The sequence below is a fragment of the Haemaphysalis longicornis genome, unplaced genomic scaffold (assembly GCF_048455015.1).
Source record: "Haemaphysalis longicornis isolate Haplotype H1 unplaced genomic scaffold, Haemaphysalis longicornis Haplotype H1 scaffold_14, whole genome shotgun sequence".
In the NCBI taxonomy this organism is placed as follows: Eukaryota; Metazoa; Arthropoda; class Arachnida; order Ixodida; family Ixodidae; genus Haemaphysalis; species Haemaphysalis longicornis.
Window position 1 is genome coordinate 20,298,905 of NW_027526245.1, and position 22,160 is coordinate 20,321,064.

The following is a 22,160-nucleotide window of genomic DNA, read 5'->3' on the forward strand; positions in this document are numbered from 1 at the left end:
CTTGTACCACAGCAAAGACAGGCTTACGTTGTCATGTCCGCTGCATTTAGTCTGGTTTTTCATTGCCGGCCAAGAATTATGCGCCTTTAGTAACGAGAAATAAGGCAAACTTTAGAACTGGTGTCCGTAGACGACATGAAACGTCAAAATCACGACAGCACACACAACCGCTTTGTCAACCGGAAGCACGTGACCAAAATTGAAAGCCAATAAGAAAAGACTTCCGCAAATTGCCTGAATTGCCGGCAATTTGTGCAGTCGAGAATAGGGCCCCTGATCGGTACAATCGATGTTCGTTTAGCACTGCCGCTACATTTCTGCCCTGAAGTAGCAGGTCGCACTGCGAGCGAGGCGATGCTGGCCGGGTTGGGGATTATATTTATTACCGCCTTGCGGAATGCACCGTCACAACACAGCAATTTTATGGCTGCCTGGCTTCTATTGTTGCCGGCTGCTATGGGCAGGTCGCTATGTATAAAGCCCGTCGTGGTTAGAAGACAGTCGATATAAACAGTGAATGATGGGGTGAAAAACATTTAACGATTCTGTCTTGAGACGGCCAGGTAAACTGGTTATGTTAAAAGGTGCTAGGGCCGTGCGGGGAGCTCTCTTTTGAACGGCTTCAATTCCGGCAATATTGCACTGTCAGTAACGGTTCCACGCGGTGCATGCATAATCGATTGCCTGTAAGAGGAGTTTTTTATACATCCGTATTTTTGACTCTCAGTGTTTGGCTAAGTGTGCGCCTAATGTAAAGCAGTTAAGTGATTTCGTGCATATGTAGTTGATGTCTTTCAACCAGGAAAAGGTGCCTGCGAAAAAGGAAGAGTCAAGAAACCTTTGAAAATCTTCTGGGGATAATCATGCATAAAGAAGCAGGACAGAAGTTGCAGAGATTGTTCCAGAGTTATGCCAGTCAATCCCCTTGGCGGGGTATTTATTAGTTTATTTATTATTCATTTTATTTATTTATTTATTTATTTTTGTTTTAACATACTGCCAATCCCACTGGCATTCTTGCAGGTAGGGCGATACAGTCGTTTGAAATACACAAAATACAAACGTGGTTTTCCTTCATACAGAATAACAAGGGATAAGGAGGGATATAGTGGAATTCTCTACTTGAGTCTCACACCGTTTAAGAATTTGAATTCAGTTAATATATGTAGTACTGAAAGCCGCTCGTCCCATCTTCTGCAAACTGGAGGTAATGAATCAGTTAAGAGATACGAATGTGTGCCATGTGTATGGCCTATTCGAAGCCTGCGCATGGATGTTTCATTGAATCTATTTTGTTTGTCTGTCATGTATTTGCTTATCTGTGGTTTTATTGCGCGTAGTTTATTGTGTGTTTGTTCATCCCAGTGTTGTTGCCAGTTTTCGTGGAGACGTCTGCGTATTACTGGTTTCATGCCCTCGTATGGTACCTGTGAGATTTCGAAATCACTGCGCAAAGCGGCCAGCGCAGCATTTTTGTCAGCGATCTGTCTCCCCGTATATCACAATGCCCTGGAACCCAGCGTACTATTATCTTCAGCCCTAGAGCATGTGCTGTCACTATTTCCTGACTGACTCGGTTCATGACAACATTGCTACTATGTTTTCGTGAGTGTAGTGACCTGATGACGCTCAGAGAGCCTGTAAAAATAACTGATGGCTGTGTTTTTGTTCGTGTAATGTTCTCTAGTGTTAGAAGAATTCCATGTGCTTCTGCCTTAAAAATTTCAGAAAATACATTCATCCTTTTTCCACCGCAAAAGTTAGGGCCATGTACAGCACATGAAACTGCAGCAGCACTTTTTGAGCCATCTGTATAGAAAGCATTGTATTGGTCCTACTTGTGCTGTATATGTGTAGAAACTGCAGTACTATGAGCTCTGTTGGTGCATTCCTCTTAACGATTTCTTTAAAGGAAATGTCCCAGATGAATGATGACACATCCCAGGGTGCAGTAATGTCTGTTACACTGGTTTCATAGAGTTCATAAAAGGATATACCTAGTTCTTCAGCTTGTCATCTCACTCGCAAAGCGAAAGGCAGGGAAAGTGAAGGATGCTTCGAAAACAGGCTCATAGTGGATGTGTCTGATAATGGTGTTACACGGATTCCTTATATTTGAAGACGTCTTAAGAGCATACGTTAGGGCCGAAAGCATGCGCTGGTACTCCAAACACCACCGGTCAGCGAGGCTTGTTCGCAAAGCGCCAGACGAAAGACGGAGCCGAGACGAAAGACGGCTGAGGTGTAAAACTGGGTCCAGCATTTTTAAAGCAGTTTTTCTGGCTGAGCCATATACCACGCTTCCATAGACCATGCGCGACCCAACCAAGCTGGTAAAAAGATGCAAGAGGCACTCCTTATCTGCACCATAGGACTGATGAGACAGGACTTTCAGTATGTTTAATGAATTTTAAGCATGTTAATTTGGTTTTCTTTATATGTGATACAAACGTCAGTCTTTCATCAAGGACACGGACGAGAAACTTGTGTTCTTTTGTGACCGCGAACGGTAGTCCACTTAAAGTAGGGTCAGGTTCAATGCAGTGCCCACGACGTTTTGAGAACAGGATACACGTACTTTTTTGTGGGTTTAATTTAAAGTCATTATTTTCTGTGCATTTAGAGAGTTTGTTTATACCTAGTTGGATCTGCCGTTCACACATTCAGAGGTTGCACGACTTGTAACTAATCTGTACATCGTCAACGTACTATCGGGGTCAAATGAAACGCGACCACGAAAATATGAACCTGAACACAAAAATAGCGCAATTTCTTTCCATGCAAGCCAAAATGACGCGTGGATTAGTTACAAAAACCAAGTTGGGAAAAGTGGATTTCCAAACATACCAATAGCGTGTCATTATTTATTTATTTATTTATTTATTTATTTATTTATTTATTTATTTATTTATTTATTCATTTATTTATTTATTTATTTATTTATTTATTTATTTATATTGCCTAAAGGTCCTATAGGGCATTACATAGGGGGGGATAGAGTGGGGTTATGATCAAAAGTACAGTGCATTTTTCCTGCAGAACATAACAATGAAGGCAGAGGTGGTGTACATGACTATTGCATCGAGAAGCAAAGTACAATCCAGAAACAACGGCAAACAACAATACATCACATTGACTGGAAAAAGGGGTTCACGCAAAATACACCTAAAAACAGTAAACAAAAACAAAAACGCGCAATCAGTACACTCAACTGGGGCAAAAAAAATACAGAGAAAAAAAAAGAAAAAAAGGAAAATTTATGGGACATCAAAGAACTTCAAGAAAGGTTTTGAGTGCATGTTGAAAGGATGATGAATCGGAAAGTTCTGCGATGTGAGCAGGTAACGAGTTCCATTCTGCGATTGCAAGAACTAAAGGAGAGTTTTTATATCTTTCTGTTTTGGCGGAAATCGGCTTAACTTTGAAAACGTGGTCTACCCGGGCGCAGATGTGAGGCGGTGGAATGATATGAAGCTGGGAAAACGGCGTGTTATTGTGGTACAGCGAATGAAAAAAAAGATAGTCGAGCCAACTTTCGGCGCGTGGCAAGCTAGGGAAGATAAAGTGAATCCTTTAAAGAAGATACACTGTGGTAACGCGAGTACGAGGACGTGATAAACCGGGTTGCTTTGTTCTGGACGAATTCCAAGAGGTTAGTTAGGTTTGCGCCCTGAGGATGCCATTTGATTGAACCTAATTCTAGTGAGGGCTGGATAAGGCAATTATACGCATGAAACCTAGTTTCCTTGGTGGCTAAATGTAGGCGCCTCTTGAGAAGGCCAAGTTTTTTAAGCGCTTTAGTAGTTATCTATTCTATGTGGCACGTCCACTTTAAATTCACCGTAAAGAACACACCTAAATATTTAAACGATTGAACTGAACCTATTGGAGTATCATTTATTTTGTAGTTAGCAGGGACTGCCCCGGAGGCAGAACTAAACATTATGTGTTTGGTTTTTTCTGCATTGATTTCCATTTTCCAGCAGCTACACCATTCCTCTAGCTTAACGAGATCAGATTGCAAAGTAATTGTATCGGCTGGATTAGATATCTGTCTATATACTACACAATCATCCGCAAGCAGGCAAATTGGTGATTTTAGGCTGCATGCTATGTCACTGATGTAAATAAGGAATAAAAGAGGACCTAACACTGACCCTTGAAGGACCCCAGATGAAACACGTGTTTGGTTAGAAATATGATTGTTTAATTTTACTGTCTGGTAACGATTGTTTAAAAATTCTTCTATCCATCGTGTTGTGTTTTGGTCAAGTTGGAGGTGGCGAATTTTTAGTAACAGACGTTTATGTGGCACGCGATCGAAGGCTTTCGAGAAGTCAATGAAAATTACATCAACAGGGCGGGACACGTTTAGAGCGGAATGAAGGTCGGTTACCAATTCGAACAGCTGTGTTTGGCAAGATAGATCTTTCCGAAAGCCATGTTGGTTGTTTAAGAGCAGTTTGTTCAGATTAAGGTGGTTCATTATGCGTGAATAATATTTGTTCGAGTAATTTACAGCAGATTACCCGCCGCGGTGGCTCAGTGGCTAAGGCGTTGCGCTGCTGAGCACGAGGTCGCGGGTTCGATTCCCGGCCGCGGCGGCCGCTTTTCTGATGGAGGCGAAAAGCAAAAACGCCCGTGTGTACGAGATTTCGGCGCACGATAAAGATCTCCAGGTGGTCAAAATTAATCCGGACCCCTCCACTACGGCGCGCCTCATCGCCTGCGTTGCGTCGGCGCGTTAAACCCCACAATCAATCAATTTACAGCAGATTGATGTTAGTGAAATTGGCCTGTAGTTATTGGAAATTGTATTGTCACCCGATTTAGAAATTGGGGTCACATGCGCTGATTTCCAATCTTCCGGTATAAATCCTGTATCAAGTGATTGTTGAAAAATCAAAGAAAGAAAATATGACGAAAAGGTACTTGTTAGTTTTAGAAGTTTCGCGCTACTTCCGTCTGGTTCAGAGCTAGTTTTGAGTGCCAAACTATCTATTGCGCAGGCTACGCCATGCATAGTGATTACGATAACGGAAAACGGGTGTGGAACGGTAAGTGACGGCAGATCGAGAGAGATATCTAGTGGTCGCTCAACAGTGAAAACTTGACAGAAGTAAGTGTTGAGCTTTTAAGCACATTCTGCAACGGGCAAGGTCTTGCCATCTTCATTTGTGAGGGGTGGGGCAGAGTTGTTGTCTTTTGGATTAATAACATTCCAAAAATTTTCAGGGTCCGTTTTTAAAAGATTTGGGAGCGTGCAATTGTAGAATTCATTTTTGGCCATGCGAATTGCATCCGCGCACGCGCTGGATGTACTCTTGTATTTAAGCCAGTCGGGGGGGGGGGGGGGGTCGCTGTTTTAGTCGCTTTCTGGTATGCTCTTTTCTTCTTGTTTAAGCTTCTTGTTACTTCTCGAGTAAACCAAGGATCATTTACTCTTTCGCTTATTGATAGTTTAGGTGCACACAATTCTTCCACTTCCTTTATTTTATCGCGGGACAAACACCAGTTATGCTGCACTGAACGATTTGCAAAGTTGAGTTCAAAGTCTTCAGAGAAGCTCTGCAATAGTTTTTCAGTGTCGGTTCGGCTGTAGTTAACGATATGTTTCTTAACTTTAAATTTATCGGCACGTGGTAGCGGCAACGAGCAATGTACGGCGTTATGGTCACTGATTTCGTCCAGTATGTTGGCTTTAGCAAGCTGTGGGTTATTTGTGAGGACAAGATCTAGTATGTGGCCGCCACGCGTCGGTTCATGTACGAGTTGTTTTAGATTATGATAATGAAGTAGGAGCAGAAACCTTAGTTGTTCATGGCGATCACGTTGAACATAAACAGTTAGGGAGGCCCAGTCAATATCAGGATAATTAAAGTCACCGGCAAGAATTAATAGACAACTCGGAAACTTGTGGAAAATGGTATCGATCGAATCGTTAAGAATTTCTACGAAATCCTGCCGGCTATCAGGTGGCCGATAGCAGGCACCGATGACGCAGTGAACATGTTCAAATTAGGAAGAAACCCGAACGATTTCAAGAGGGTAGGAAATGGAAATAAGTGATGGGTGATAACTAGATTTCACGCCGATTATAACTCCTCCCCCTCGGCAGGCCGCTCTATCTTTGCGAAAGAGCGCAAATGACGAGGGAAGTGTTAATGAACTCTACGAACAGTATTTTTCAATTTTGCACGTTCTGGTTCATATTTACGTGTTCGTGTTTCATTTAACGCCGATAGTACATGGACATGATATTGAAGGTGGCAGCGACTTTCTATAGCACAGCTCAATACTCCACCCTGAGGAACCCCATTTTCTTGCACAGACACTCTGGAGAGTGCCGTCCCAACACTCACAAGAAATGTTCGTTCTGACAAGTAGCCTTCTATTGTGTTATGCATATTTCCTGATATACCAATAAATTTTAGGTCACGAAGAATGCCGTAGCGCCAAGTAGTGTCATATGCCTTCTCTAGGTCACAAAATACAGGGACAATATTGTTTATGTATGAAGGCACCTTTTACATATGACTCAAACGCTACCAGCTCGTCTGTTCTGGATTTTCCTGAAAGAAATCCTGCCTCGCAATTATCCAGGATGCAACGCAAGATGTCGGTCTTCTATTTATCATTTTCTCAAATACCTTACTTAGACAACTGGTGAGGGCAATTGGCCGGTAGCTTGTTAAGAGCGAGGCATCTCCCTTCATTCAGTATAGCCACTACAATTGCCTCTCTCCAAGAGGCCGGGAAGCGTCCTGCTAGTCATATTTTGTTGTAAAGATAAATGAGTGTTTCGAGGGTGTCTGGGTGAAGATTCTGGATAATGGTGGCACACACCAAAGGTACGTTGTGCGTTTTCTGTCCTTTGATCTTTCGAATTCTTTTCCATACTTTCCGCGCATCTGTATACGCATTTATTAAGTTAAAAAGGACCGCCAGCTATCTCTTTTGGCATGCCGGCGAGTGCGCCTACCCAGTGCCTTCGATAGTTTGAAGGCTACTAAGTTCTCGGCCGTTGGATATGTGCGTAGGATACCCCACGCCTTGTTTTGGGCCTTTCGCGCAAGTCTGCATTCTTCATTCCACCAAAGCCTCCGAAGATTACGAGAACCACTCGAGCTCTGCGGGATGGCGCTTTCGGCAGACTCAAGAATATGCCATGTGAGGAAGATCTGCGTAGGATACCCCACGCCTTGTTTTGGGCCTTTCGCGCAAGTCTGCATTCTTCATTCCACCAAAGCCTCCGAAGATTACGAGAACCACTCGAGCTCTGCGGGATGGCGCTTTCGGCAGACTCAAGAATATGCCATGTGAGGAAGCTACAAAAATCATCAATGCCTAAATGGCTGATGGTAGTGTAGGGGAGTTTTGATTTTTCCCTAAACTTTCCCCAGTCAGCATCACATCCTCTGAATTTTTTATGCGTAATTGAACTGCGAGGGCCAGATTCTCGACATCTTAGGGTGACTGGGAAGTGGTCGCTTCCGTATGGGTTAGTGTCCACTCTCCATTCAACAAGCGGAAAAAGAATGAAAGAACCTATAGCCAGACCGATGTGCGAGTATGTGTGGTGTGTTGTACTGCAATATGTGGGCTGCTTTTTATTGAATAGGCAGGCTCCAGATGATAAAACAAACTTTTCCAGCAAGCTACCTCGTGCATCTGTGCGTTTTGATCCCCAGAGTTCACAGTGAGCATTAAGGTCACCTACTAGTAAAAAAGGTTCCGGAAGCTCACCAATGAGGGATTCGAATTCTGAACTTGACAGGCGGTAGTCAGGAGGAATGTATAAACAGCAAACTGTAACAAACCTATTAAAACTTATTGCCCAGACGGCCACTCCTTCGAGGGCAGTAAGTAGCCGAAAAGATTGACAGGGAACAGATTTTTGTACAATTGCTACACCACCAGACGAGTGAGTGCAGCTGTCTGTCGTTTCTGAATACCGCGTATTGACTGAGGAAGTTGGTGTGTGTGGGTTTTAAATGAGTTTCTTGCAGGCACATATTATTTGGCTTGTGTTTGTGCAGGATTTCATAGACGTCATCGAGGTTTCTCATTAGGCCCCTACAGTTCCATTGGACAATGTTGTGGACTGCCATAAAAGTCTACCAAGAAAATTGAGGCTGCTAGTAGAGTAGTTCCATTATTCAAGGGGCCTTTTGTGTGCGTATTATGTGTTCTTAGTAGGAGCTGTTACCCTGGGCAGCGGCTTTTTTGGCGCTCAACGGAGTGCCATCTCTCCTTGGACGTCTGTGATGCCGGTGATGGCGTTACATACATTTCATAATCTGATGCCCTTGGAGTTACCATTGGGTCACGTTCCTTCGCACAGGCGTCCCGAGGGACGCTTGGTGGCCGAGGTCCATGTGCAGGCTGCGGCGGTGCGGATGACACAGGGACAGCCGCTGCTCCCATGTCAGTGTTCGCAGCACCCCCAGAGCCACAGAGGGGCATTGGAACAGTCACAGGAGAGGCGACACCACCTCCAGATGTGTTTGTCGCCACTGTGACTGCGGAGTCCCCAGGCAGTGTGGTGGCGTGGGCTACCGAGGGCAGCACGGTGGAGGGCGGTGGCGAGGCCAAGTCAGCAGTGCTGTACTGGGTTCCCACTGAAACCTGACGCCGCCTCACCCCCGCCGAGCAGAGTCGGCGTATCTTCCTGAAGGAAGAACTGCGTGTCTATTCCGATCCTCTGGCTACGAGATGTTTTCAGTTACTTTGACATTAACTATTTCCTTCTCGTTTTTAAACTTCTGACAGGACCGAAAGTAAGCGGCGTGAGGCCCATCACAGTTACAACATTTGAACTGTGTGGTGCGGCAATGGTCTGTCTTGTGATCATCCTCCGAGCATTTTGAACATCTTTCTTGGCCTCGACAGTTGTTAATACCATGCCCGTACCGCTGACACTCAAAGCAGCGTCGCGGGTTCGGGATGTGTGCTCTTGTCTGGCACTAGAGAAAACCTGCTTTCACGGACTCTGGTAGGGTGCTACGGTCAAATGTCAGGATTGTATGTTTGGTACTAATCTCTTTTCCGTCACGCCTCATTGTGATACTTCTGACTGCCGTAACACCTTGCTCACGGAAGCCTTCGAGGACATCAGCATCACTTTCATTCAGAAGTGCAACTTCCGAGATAACTCATTTGCATCTATTAAGAGTGCGGTGGAGTGTCACAGTGATCGGTAGATCTCCAATGATGGTTTGCTTTAGTAAGTTACAAGACTGTTCTTTACTTGTGACTTCAATCAGCATGTCACCAGAGGTTAGCTTTTTCCCTCGTAGTGTTTTCCAACGACACTTTCGATAAATTTTGCGATCAGGAACACGGACTTGGTGGCGATTGGTGTTTCTTTTTCCACTGATTGCATGACCAAAAATCGTGGGACGTTCTCCGGGTTTGCGAACAAAAGGTTTGAAACTGGCTTGAAGATGGATTCGGTGCGGGTCCTCTTCGGGGCCCGATCAGGTTTATAAAATACCATGCGAAATAATATAGAGCAGGTAACAGGGGTGCTTTCTTCTCTAGCCTTACCCTGATAACTAGAGAGGTCACGGAGCTCCCCGAAACGGACAGGGAGCCCATCGGCCGCAGCTTGACCAAGGCTCCGACGGCCATCGTTATAGGCTTCTATCCCTCCGCCTTTTGTCTCATTGCCACGGTTGGTCGCAGCGTGAGTGTGGGGGCTCGGCGTCCGCGGTGTCGCCAGTACCGTCACCAGGATTGCTCAAGGTGCGCCGTGCTGGGAATACTGGAAGGCAGGTCGTTTATATAAGTAGGAAATAAGATTGGGGCCAGTACGCAACCCTGAGGAACATCGGATGTCACATCCAGTGATTTATGTCGTCATCGCCAATAACACATTCAAGTTTTTTTATCAGCTTATTGTGAGGTACCCGATCGAACGCCTTTGAAAGGTCCGAGAAGATTACGTCAAGGGGTGCAGGATAACCATACGACGAGACAGAAGTCGGTTGGCGCTCGGGCTGTGGGAACGTCCTGTGGCTCGCTTCCTTGAACTCACTAGTTCCCGTCTCCTTCTGTGAACGAGCCTCCTTTGCACCGCAACAAGAAGTTACCAGCCAGAACCAGTTTTCAAAAGATATCCACGGCGTTCCCTTTGCGTCCCGTTAATGGGTCTTCTAATCAAGTTACCCTGACCGTTTCAGCTGGCAGTGTAGTTGAAAACGTCACAAGAAGAACCCGCACGGGCATGGTATCGGTTGTAAGAGATGACGCCTTTTACGCGGCCTAGCCTTCCAATTATAATGTCAGGGAAACCACTGCTGTTCATAGGTCGCCAGAAATTTAAAACTAATCTGAAGTCAAAATACAGGTGGCTCTATATCGATAGATTAGCTCTCGGAAAACACAAATATACCACTCGTACGCGTTCATTGTTAAAAATAAGGCGGAAAATAGCAACACTATGACGGGAGGTGCCGCCGCCACTGGCTATACCGCGCAACTGGCCCCGGAAGCGCTTCAATCACCTTGCGTCTTTCTTGGCTCCCCTGGATGGCGCTAGTCGTCCGTACCGTTCATTCCGTACAGGTCGGCTTGTTCCCTAGCCAAACACTCAGGGTAGTTTTGGAGAGAGCGCGGGGCAATTTGTGGGAGAATACGTAGGGGCAGAACCTCGTAGTCATAGCCGGAGGGACCAACGACGTTCTGCATATGTGGCAGCGTTGTAATCGGTTGCTTCTATACCGCTTTGCAGCACAACTGCCACGCTTTCTTCCACTTTGTCGTGACGAAAACGTTTCATGAGCGTTTCATCAGCGATTTCTTAGCCATTAAGGCGCGTTCTGGCTCCAAATCAATGCTAAATGGTTTTGGGAAGGCTCGTTGCCTTCGGTGTCCTTTTGAAGGATCCCGCCCGCCGCTGAGTGCAGGAGGAAGGTAGTGGTGGAGCACCAGGAGAGAGAACGTCACCGAGATGTGGGTCCGCAGACCCTCTTGAGCTGAGGACCCACGTCTGAAAACCATGGTCCTGTGCAATGCTTTGAAAATAATACGTGTAAATAAATAGCGTTTTTTTTTTTGGAGTAGAACGCGTTTGTTTTCCACTGGCCGTCGACCATAAGCAATTCATTTTTGGATCTTCAATCATCGACTGACCGATCCCCTTTGGACCACATCCTTCAATGCCAACTCCTGACACAAAGGTGCGGAAGAACTGTCACTATTGTTTTCAAGTGCAAATAAATATAATTTAAGACCGTAGTTTGCGTGCATTTCTGCAGTCGCTGGGCATCCGAAGCCCAGTTCAATGGTATCTCGTATCTCAATACAGTTTTTGAACACTAAATGTACGGGTGGCTGCCTCGAACTTGGAAGAATTGCCAAGCTGCATTTTCCCGAGCAATTGCAAATAGCACATATGCTACATACGGCAAAGAACAGGTGTTAATCGACCAGATTTAGGGTAAATCCCCAAGGTGGAGAAGCTTCTGTGAAGGAAAGTTTGACATCCACCTAAATGCAGCCATACGGCTACAAAGGAAAGCTAAACAGAAACTTCGAAGTTGAAGAAAAATTTGTCCTGGTCCAGGATTCGACCCGGGGACCACCGCTTAACTGGAGCAGTCGCTCTACCCACTGAGCAACCCGCGTGAATGTCAAACTTTCCTTCACTGAAACTTACTCCACCTTGGGGATTTTCCTTAAATCTGGTTGATTAACACCTGTCCTTCACTTCGAGTTGTTGATCAATTCGCTTTCGCGCTACTAACGACTAGCCTCCCGGTTTGCTCAGTTGGTAGAGCGACTGCTCCGGTTAAGCAAGTGGCCCCGGGTTCGAATCCTGGACCAGGAGGAATTTTTCTTCAACTGCGAAGTTTCTGTGAAAGCTGTTTAGCTTTCCTTTGTAGCCGTAGGGCTGCATTTAGGTGGATGTCGAACTTTCCTTCACATACGGCAAAGAAGTTTCATAAAGCAATGCAGTGCACACCAGCATTTGTCAAAACCTTATAGAAGGTTGGCGTGAATATTTTTTCAGGTTCCCTTGAATTCTTAGTGCGCTATAATATCGCAACTACGCTCAAAGCAGTGCAAAGACCGGTGTTCTGTCTTATTTTCTTCGGCTGAAGTTGTGACTGGCGTGGTCAGAATCCCATTGATGAGACCAGTTATTGTGAATTCTGGTTTGGGAAATTCATATTGGCAGAGTGACTGGTGACCGGAGGCGTGGATCAGGAGATCTAGGCTTGCTGATGAAGGAGAAAAACTTTATACAAGTATTTACATGATGGTTACAAGTTTAGATGCTGTGCTTCGAACGCCAGCAACACTGGGTGGCTCGAAACACCGCCTTTTTGTTGAAGCAAAAGTCCCTAGAGTTCTCCTAAGAAATTTAACTCCGAAATGTCTCGCCAATCACGGATCAAAAATCTGACTCAGACGTCTGGTCCAATCACGCACCCACAATCTGACGCACATAGGCTCCGCCATCGCTCAAAGCCGTTCTGGTTGTTTACCAAGTGACCACAAGAGAGAGGAAGCGATTGCGCCGCTGGTACGGGGAGATCTTTTTTTCCAAACACGAGGTGCGCCTGCCTGCTTGACTAATGATGCTCTCCGATTACCGATTTTATGGCCCGCGCCTCTGTAGTCATGTGCAGCTTTCCCGCTCATGGCAGTCCTTTCAACAGTGATTACTCTACAATGTTTTAGCGAAATGAAAACTTATTTTGCACAGCTAATATTTGTGGTGAATACTTGCTTTGTGTACAGTTTCAAGTCACGCACGTTGCGCGACTAGGTTCAGAGCCATGGAAACTATCCCATAGAAATGCAAGGGGAGTAAGATTTGACAGCGAATTACACAAAAAGTGTTCAGAATCCTGGAAAGTCCTTTTACCGTTTTCTTCTTCACGTTGACTTCTGGCTTTATGCCAGTATCACTTTCCTAAAGTTGTTTTGCTAGGTTCCTGAGAGGTTTCAATTTTGAGCGAGAAGGCTGGGTATGCGTCGCTTTTGTTGACGCTGGTGTCTCCAATAATCAGAGTCGCCCGTGTGCGGTTGGCTCGGGGAGTCGCGCGCCCTAACTGGCCTGCTGTTGTCACTCAGAGAGTTCAAGGGGTGCGGTCAACGCAAGGTTGATGAACCGCTGTATTCAATGCGGATTTCCACGTGGCACGAGGCGATACCGATGAAGCCCATGGCGATGATGGGAGGGCGACGAAAATGCGCTAATTAGCCCCGAGGTACGAGCTTGGGTGTGCCGGGTCCGCAACCCGGTCATGCACTGCACAGGGATTTTTTTCTGCTTCATTTTCGGCTTGAATATATAATGCGCAGGAGTTGGGGGAAAAGCTACAAGCACAAGATAATCACCAGCGCACCAGCTCTGACAGCGGAGCAGCGTAGCCGCCGATTGTGCGAGCATGCTGTTTCCACGGAAGATGTGTTGACCAGCAGACAGCAAAAGAACGGCGAAGTTCCCCTGCCGCGAATTTCGCGGAGCTTGAGGAAATCGGGAAACAGGGAGCGATAGCGGCATGTATTCTGTACCGGTCGCGGAATAAATGGTCCTGGAACAAATTGTCTCGGAACTAATGGTACGGGAACAAATGGTCCGGGACAAGTGGTCCCAACTTCAAACTAGGGAAAAAGGGTGCCACCACTACTGCACCCATGAAAAAGCGCCTGTATGAGGGAAGGAAGGGGGTCAATGTAATTATATTTATATATTTGTATTTGTGCACAATATATTTTGCATCTGTTCATATATAATATATTTGCTAAAGCTGAATTTACTTGAGGTAAATGCGGTATACAAATTTTTTATCGCACGTGTACATCCTCGCGTGCTTCCTTTGCTCGCCTTTTTTTGTTATTCCGAATACCAGGCAAGCCAGTGGAAGACATTTCAATCAAAATCTGCGTACTTGACAGCGTGTACTTGTACTTGACAATAAACAAACAAACCCATACATGGTTCGCGGCATTACCCCCCCTCCTCTCTAAGAGTGCATCGACCCGATGCTAAAAAAAAGACAGTCCGACCAAAAAACAACAAAAAAAGTCCGTCATGTTGCATAGTAAGGCTTTAAGCGAACCATGTGGACGCTTTCGGGCCGCGTGCGTCGTCGTGATGTTCCGGAATCACCATCGGGGATCACCTCGTAGGTAAGTTGGCCGACACGTCGTAGAATCTGGTAGGGTCCGAAATACCGTCGCAGAAGATTCTCACTGAGTCCGCGTCGTCGGATGGGAGTCCAAGCCGAAACACGATCCCCTGGGTGGTAGTCGGCGTCTCAGCGTCGGAGGTTGTAGCGCCCGGCATCCACCAGCTGATGGTCCGTTGTACGAACTCGAGGGAGCTGGCGGGCCTCCTCCGCACGCTGAAGGTATCCTTGGACGTAGGAGGTGAGATCGTCGTCTTCTACATGCGGAAGCATGGTGTCAAGCATCGTAGTCGGCCGTCTTCCGTAGACAAGCTCGAACGGCGTCATCTTCGTAGTTTCCTGGATAGCCGTGTTGTACGCAAACGTGACAGACGGGAGCACTTCGTACCAAGTCTTATGTTCAACGTCAAAGTACATTGACAGCATGTCCGCGATTGTCTTGTTCAGACGTTCTGGTAGTCCGTTCGTATGGGGGTGGTACGCCGTCGTTCTTCGGTGATCCGTGTTGCTGTAGCGTAATATTCCTTGCATCATCTCCGCAGTAAAGGCCGTTCCGCGGTCCGTGATTAGGGCTTCCGGGGCTCCATGTCGCAGCACAACTTGCCGTATGAAGAACTTTGCTACTTCTTGTCCAGTCCCCCTCGAAAGAGCGGTGGTCTTTGCGTAGCGTGCCATGTAGTCTGTCGCTACGACAATCCACTTGTTCCGGGATCGGGATGTAGGGAACGGGCCCAGAAGGTCCATTTCAATCTGTTGGAAGGCTCTCGATGGGACGGCGATCAGCTGCAGAAGTCCTACAGGTCTCGTCGGTGGCGTTTTTCGTCGCTGGCAGTCACGGCAGCTCCGGACGTAGTGGGTGACATCGGGTGTAAGGAGGGCCAGTTTTGCCTTGATTTTTCCAATTCTGCGGGCTGTGCCGAGATGTCCGGAAGACAAGTCCTCGTGGCACGCTTCCAAAATTTCGTCACGAAGGTCTACGGGGATGACAGTTTTTAGGGCTGAATGCTGGTAGGCTGCGTTTGAAGGTCCTAGGCACGGCGACGTTGCGTCCTTCAAGGCAGTCGATTATGATGCGTAAGTCTGGGTCGGCACGCTGCTGGGCGGCTAGGTCGCTCTCTGTCACGATTCCGAAGAACGCGCTTTCTTCATCAGAGAATTGAGGTGGTGGGTCGACGGGAGCGCGGGACAGGCAGTCGGCGTCGTGGTGTTTCCTGCCGGATTTATAGACGATTGTAACGTCGAAAGAGATCCACGCGCAAGCTCCACCGCCCTAGACGGCCTGAGGGGTCCTTCAAATTGGTGAGCCAACACAGTGCTTGGCGGTCTGCCACAACCTTAAACGGTCTACCATAACGTATGGGCGAAATTTTGAAATCGCCCATATAATAACGAGGCACTCTTTTAAATGCGGAGCATTTCTTAGGCTCGGCTGGTCCTCCGTCGTTGATGGCCGTGCCGTCCACACGCTCATTGCGCTTGCGCAACTCTCCTCCTTACACCCACAGCTCCGCGATACTACACTATAAAAAAAGAAATAGTTAGCGGCGCCCGGAGGAGGAGGAGGATAAACATCTTTATTGAGGGAAAAGGTTGCGTGGACTCTTCAGGAGGTGAAGTCCTCAGTCCAGGACCCCATATGCCTTGCCAGCCGCTACAGCCCGCTCCACCAGCCGAAGCTGGTCGGACAGGCATGAGCTGGATAGGGCGCGCCTCCAGAGCTCGGGAGAGTTGTAAGGATTCGGCTTGGGGAGAGGGTGGGAGGGGCATCCACCAACCATGTGGAAGAGAGTACACTCTGCTCCACAGAAGGGGCAGCTAGGGGACGTAATTTCTTCGGAGTAGTGGCAGACTCTTTTTGGGTGGGGAAAGGTGTTTGTTTGCACGGCACGGTAGTGGTGTGCCTGCTCGATAGAGAGGTGTCGGTGCGGTGGGGGAAGGGTGCGTCGGGCCAGGCGTAGATGTTGCGTCATTTCTGTATATGTCAGGAGGGGAGTAAATCTCTCCGAGGCGGTGTCTGGACTCCTCGTGCGGCGTGTCATTTCTCGCGCGAGGTCGTGCGCCATCTCGTTCCCATTCACTCCCAGATGGGCTGGAGTCCATATTATGTGGATCTGTCGCTGCGGCGGGTGGCGGAGTAGCATTGCGCGGGCCGCAGCGTGAACGGTTCCGGCCTGAAAGTGTCGGCAGGCCTGTTGGCTGTCCGTCACAACAGTAGTAGCCTGGGTGGAGCAGATGGCAAGTGCGATTGCCGCCTCTTCAGCTTCAGCTGGTGAAAGTGTTTTGACAGAGGCAGTGATAGCCTGTCCTCCTTGGGCGGGGCTTACTGCCAAGGCGAACGCTGGATAGGAGGAGTATGCTGCCGCGTCTGTGAAGACCGCGTCAGCATCTCGACTGTACTGTCGTGAGATGGCCTCCGCGCGAGCCTTGCGCCGTCCACTGTGGTGCTCAGGGTGCATATTACGCGGCAAGGGTTGTACTTTAATGAGTTCTTGAGTAGGTAGGGGGAGGGGCTCTAGAAGGGGGCCATTGTAGCCCGGTGTATTTATTCCCAGTCCTGAGAGGACCTGGCGGCCCGCGTTGGTTAGAGAAAGCCGTCGGTATTGTTGTAAAAGATGTCCTTCAACTAGTTCAGACGACGTATTGTGGATACCGAGTTGAAGAAGTAGCAAGGTGGATGTGTTTGTGGGAAGGCACAGTGCGCGCTTGTCTGATTTTCGAATTATTGCATTGACACTTTCTTCTTCGTGCTTGTTGAGAAGTGCATATGGGATCGCGTACGTGATGCGGGAAATAATGAAGGCGTGCACGAGACGTAGCGCCGCATTCTCCCCGAAGCCGCGCCTCTTCGTGATGATTCGGCGCAGCATATGGGATACCTGGTCCGTAGTGTGCTTCAGCCGAGTTATGAGGGTGGAGTTCCGTTTATCTTGCTGGAAGACCATCCCAAGGATCTTGATTTGAGGAGTGGGGCGGATAATGTGGCCCTCGAGGTGTATTTCGACCGGTGGAGGTGGGTCACGCTTGGGTCTTCCTGGTTGGACCACGAGTAGCTCAGACTTTTGCGGGGCGCACGAGAGTCCGCAGTATTTGGCGTACTCAGTGACCACATCGGCCGCTTCTTGAAGGCGAGCTTCCATGTCCCCCCACGAGCCTGTGCCCGTCCAAACTGTCACATCGTCGGCGTAGAGCGCATGCTTGGTGTTCGGAAGAGCTGCAAGGCGTTGTGGCAGTTTGATTAGGGCGATATTAAATAGCATCGGGGAGAGCACTGCTCCTTGTGGAGTGCCTCTGCTCGCCAGGTTGATGGGGTTGGACTTCGCTTCGCCAACGTGGAGTACCGCTTGCCTCTTAGTAAGGAAGTCTCGCACGTAAGTGTACGTGCGTTCCCCGCAATGTAGCTCTCGCAGGTGGGCCAAAATGACTGAATGGGACACATTGTCAAAGGCCCCCTTGAAGTCCAATGCCAGCATTGCCGTGGGGGAGTGTCGGGTGGCAGGGGTCATGACTTCTTCTTTAATCTGGAGGAGAATGTCCTGGGTGGAGAGGTGGGGTCTGAATCCAAACATCGAGGTTGGTATGAGGTTCCGATCGTCTAGGTGACGCTGGAGGCGAGCGAGGACGATATGCTCCATGAGTTTACCGACGCAGGACGTTAGCGATATAGGTCGTAGGTTGTCAATAGAAGGGGTCTTGTTCGGTTTGGGGATGAGGTGAACGTAGGCGAGCTTCCATTCTGCAGGGATCTTGCCCTCTCGCCACACTCTATTGAGGCACGCGGTGAGGGACACGAGAGAGTCGTCATCGAGATTGGCTAGTAGCCTGTTGGAAATTCCATCAGGACCTGGCGCGGTGTTTTTCCGTATCCGGGACAGTGCCGCTCGTACCTCCGAGATGAGGATGTCTTGATCCAATGAGGGGTTCGGCGATCCATCGTAGTCTGTGTGGCTCTGTTGCGGACCGGGCGGGAAGAATTTTGCCTCGAGGTTCGTTAAAAGTGTGTCGGTTGAGTGATTGTGCAGGAGGGCCCGTAGTTGGTTTGATGACGTTGCCTTCGAAGAGGAGGGGTCCAGGAGGTAACGAAGAATTTTCCAAGTTTTTGACGTGCTCACGTGGTTTCCCATGGCGTCGCAAAGGGAGAGCCAACTCTCACGGCACAGTTCGCGTGCGTATTTGGCCGCCTTTTCATTGAGCTGCGCAATGCGGATGCGGAGTTTTTTATTGTGCCGCTGCTTTTTCCAGCGCTTTTGCAGGCTGCGTCTAGCTTCCCATATGTGTAGAAGGTGCGTGTCTACGCAGGGATTGTCGGTATTTGTCTTTATGTTAGTAGTACAAGCGGCCTGGTCCTGAATAAGTTGGGCTATCCATGCGGAATATTGATCTTCCTCTGCCGGATCTGCGGTGTCCTCTGTGCTGCGCGCTGACCTCAGTTTTCGGAAACCGGACCAATCTGTCAGGGCAGCACGTCCCACTGTGCGGACTAGCTCCGGGCCTGAAATGATTAATTCAATAAGGAAATGATCGCTGCCCAGTGCCTCTTGCTTGTTTCGCCATACGCACGTCACCTGCTGGTTGCTCAGGGCGAGGTCTGGCGTAGTATCGCGAGAGACGCTTGTGCCCGTGCGAGTGGGTATGCTGAGCTCGTTGAGTATCTGCCACGCCTTCTCGTCTACGTACTTGTGAAGGTATTTGCCCCTTGGATTAGCGTAAGTGTAACCCCAAAGGGGGTGCGCCGCATTGAAGTCTCCACTTACGATGAGTTGGTGCTTCCCAGCTTTCTTTCGCGCCAGTTCCAGCGTGTCATTTAGGGCCTGCGGAGAACATTTGGGCCTGCAATAGACATTAAGGTGGAAGATAGGTAAGGAAGTCTTTGATGCCTTGGCGGGGAGTAGTTCTAGTAGTACGCCTGGGGCTCCTGCTAATGGAAGGGAGTGCTGTATAGCGGTGATAGACCTGGATACCAGCGTGTGTAACACCCGCGTGCCATCCGCATGAAAAGTGATATAGCCGGGGAGCGAAGCGTGGGTGTTGCTTTCTTGCAATGCGACAACGTGTGGAGGTGTTTCTTGTGTTGTAATATACTGGATCAGTTCTGAGCGTTTTTCGCGGAATCCGCGGCAGTTCCACTGCCAAACAATTGTTTCGCCGCGGCTCCGACTATTCTTATTAGGAGGACCCATCTTCTTCCATGGCATCTTTGGGTGGAGGAGGAAGGGAGGTAGTGACACGAGTGCACTGAGGAATAAATGCTTCCATTTTCGAGAGGCGTTCTTCGAAATTGGTATTCATTTCTTTGAGGGCTTGCATGGTCTGGTTCAGTTGGTCAGTAATAGTTTGTTGCGAGGCGGTCAGCTGCTGTAGCATAGAACGTATTCCCACCACCTCGTCTCGAGTGATAAATGGCGTGGGGTTTGCTGGCATCGCCTGGCCCGAAATTGGTGGGAGGGTTGTGGGAAGAGGGGGGGTTGCATCACTGCCCGGTGGGAGGGAAGTTCGGGGACGCTTGATAGCGGGAGAAAGTTGTTGCGGGGAGGGTGCAGGGGGGTTGGCTGCTGTTTTTGTTAAGGACGCACGCAGTTCTGCAAGTTCCTGTCTGAGAGCCGCGTTCTCAGCTTGTAATTGAGTTATGAGTGCGCCATACTTATTATCAGCTCTGGAGGCCGCTACTCCTGCCCAGCTCACATTGGGTGCGTCCTCGTGGCGTGGTTCTTTGTGCGCGGAGCTCCTGTTGACTGAGGAGCTGGCCGAGCGTTGGTCTCTGGGTGGCTTGCGTTGCGTCCCTGGGGTCTGATCTCGATTGCGTGCCTGTCTGGGCGCGCGTTCCTTGGTGGTTGACCGTCCGTGTTGTGGCCCTCGACCGTGATCTCGGCTCGGTCTTGAGCTCGAACGGTGAGGTCCCCGGTTGCGTCGCGAGCCAGGAGAGGGGGAGCGCGACCGGCAGGGCCCATCCGATGTGGACTTGTTCGGAGTTTTCTTGGCCTTGTACACGGTGGGCAGGTACCGCTTGGGGCAGTCTTTAGATGCGGTGGTGTGTGGGCCTTTACAAAGCCCACACCGCGGTGTGCAGATGTGCTGAGGCTCGTTGAGGGGGGCACCGCACACGTTGCACTTGGGCGTGGCTGGAGGAGAGGGGCAAACGTCCGCTCGGTGGCCCGTTTGATGACAGAGGGTGCAAAAGGCGACCGTGCGGCGATAAGGGTAGCATCGGAGCAGGGCTTGGTTGACGTAAACGTAGTACGGCACTCGCTTGCCTCGAAATGTTATGACGAAGGCTTTGGACTCTCCGAGGCGACGAGCTGTGAGAACCTCGTATCCGGGAGCAGTAATGAGTGACTTGACGTACTCTTCTGGATGTTCTTGTGCGATGTTGTGAATGACGCCACGGCAGGAATTGTCCGGAGTGATTGGGTAGACTGAGACCTCGTGTCGGTTGCCGAAGACCACAATCTTCTGGAGGCTTTCGAGTGCTCGTGCAGCTGCTGGAGAAGGTGTGCTGACGACTATGACGTTCTGCTCTGCACCAAAGCGGAGCTGGAAAGGTGCTGGTGTAGTGGGGAGCCCGATCTCCCGAGCGATTGACGCAGTGAGAGAAATGGGGTCCGCACGGGAAAGCTGGAGGCCGTTTCTTGGGCGGATGCCTATTTTGAAGTCGTCCGATGGTAGAGGTGGTTGCCTTGGTTGACGCGTCGACGGGCGATGGCGGAGCGCTGGTGTCGGTGGCGATTCGGGAGTAGACTTCGACGGGGAAGGAGGACGTCGCCGGAGGGAGCGGCGTACTACCTCAATCCATGGGCTGGATATTTCTTCCTCGGTTGTGGTTGCGGGCGGGGATGTAATATCTATGTCGTTGGCTTCCATCATGTCTTCAGGTCGGTTTGAGGGAGGTGCCAAATTTGCATTTGGATCGTCGGTGGGGGTGCGCGCTGACGCCATGCGCACCGGCAGAGGAGCCGGCGGCGTGGTTGCGTCGCCGGTGATGTTAGGCTTAGCGCGTCTGTCCTCTTGAGATGCTTGTAAAATTACGAATTTTGGACTCACAGGGATGTAGATGGTATCCTCGTCTTCCTGGTGACGTTAGGAAGAATGTCCGGTAGTCTGTTTTAGTCGCCGGGGTTGACATTAAACATTAAACGATTTCAGTGGAGCCGACGTGACGCTCATTCGAACACCCCGAGCGGGCACGTGCCCTCCTCGCGGCGCCCGGTTTCGATCCCACGACTCTCTGGCTGCAACGGGAGGTACGCGGTGCTCTTCCCACTACGCTACAAATCCGGGACAGGAGCAAGTGCTACGAACGCGCATTATGTCCTTGACTCATTCAAACTACGTCAAGAAGCTACTGATACAACGAAGTAACGCGAAGCTGAACGTCAACGGAAACGACGAACTGAAAACTTTAGAGGGGGATGCTGAATTTCCCGTGGGAAAGCTGTGGCGGGAAGCGCCACGCGCCTTGCAGCTCAACCAGCCCCGTCCGCAGCGCCTCTGATGCTGATTGGGGCAGGATGCCCCTAGCGATTGGCCAACCAAACAATCCATCACGAGATAGGTTCGCGTTCAACCACCGTCGTCATCTTCCCGTAGGGGAACCGCCGAAGAAGAAGAACGAGAAGACAAAGCTGCGAAGACGAGGGCGTGTACATTGCTCTCAGCCGGTGCACCAATGTCAACAACCTTTACCTCTCCAAAGCTGACGGAGACTACCGATTCTACCACAGAGACAACATCGACAAGAACATGATGTAAGAGTTTCGGCGCATCGAGAACCACCGCCTACTCAGCGTAACACAACAGCACATGCGTGCCTTTGCCACCGGTGTGGACCCGGACGCGGAATTCCCTCTGGCGCTAGTAAAAACCAGATCACTCAACATAACGGCAACACAATGGAACCACACGGAACCGCCACGATGCTTCGCATCCTCATCAGGGTTCCCCACGGGAAGATGGTGTAATTTTTTTCAGTAGCTGAGTAGTTTTTCTCCTCCTACGACAGACCCCGGCTGGCAAAGGCGA

The 22,160-nt window shown here is 49.2% G+C and overlaps 1 protein-coding gene across 1 annotated transcript in view; it reads left to right on the top strand.

The window, feature by feature from the left end:
• LOC144164796 (lysosomal Pro-X carboxypeptidase-like) overlaps nucleotides 1–22,160 on the top strand; it is a 155,288-nt gene that overhangs the window by 95,370 nt on the left and 37,758 nt on the right. The window lies entirely within an intron of this gene.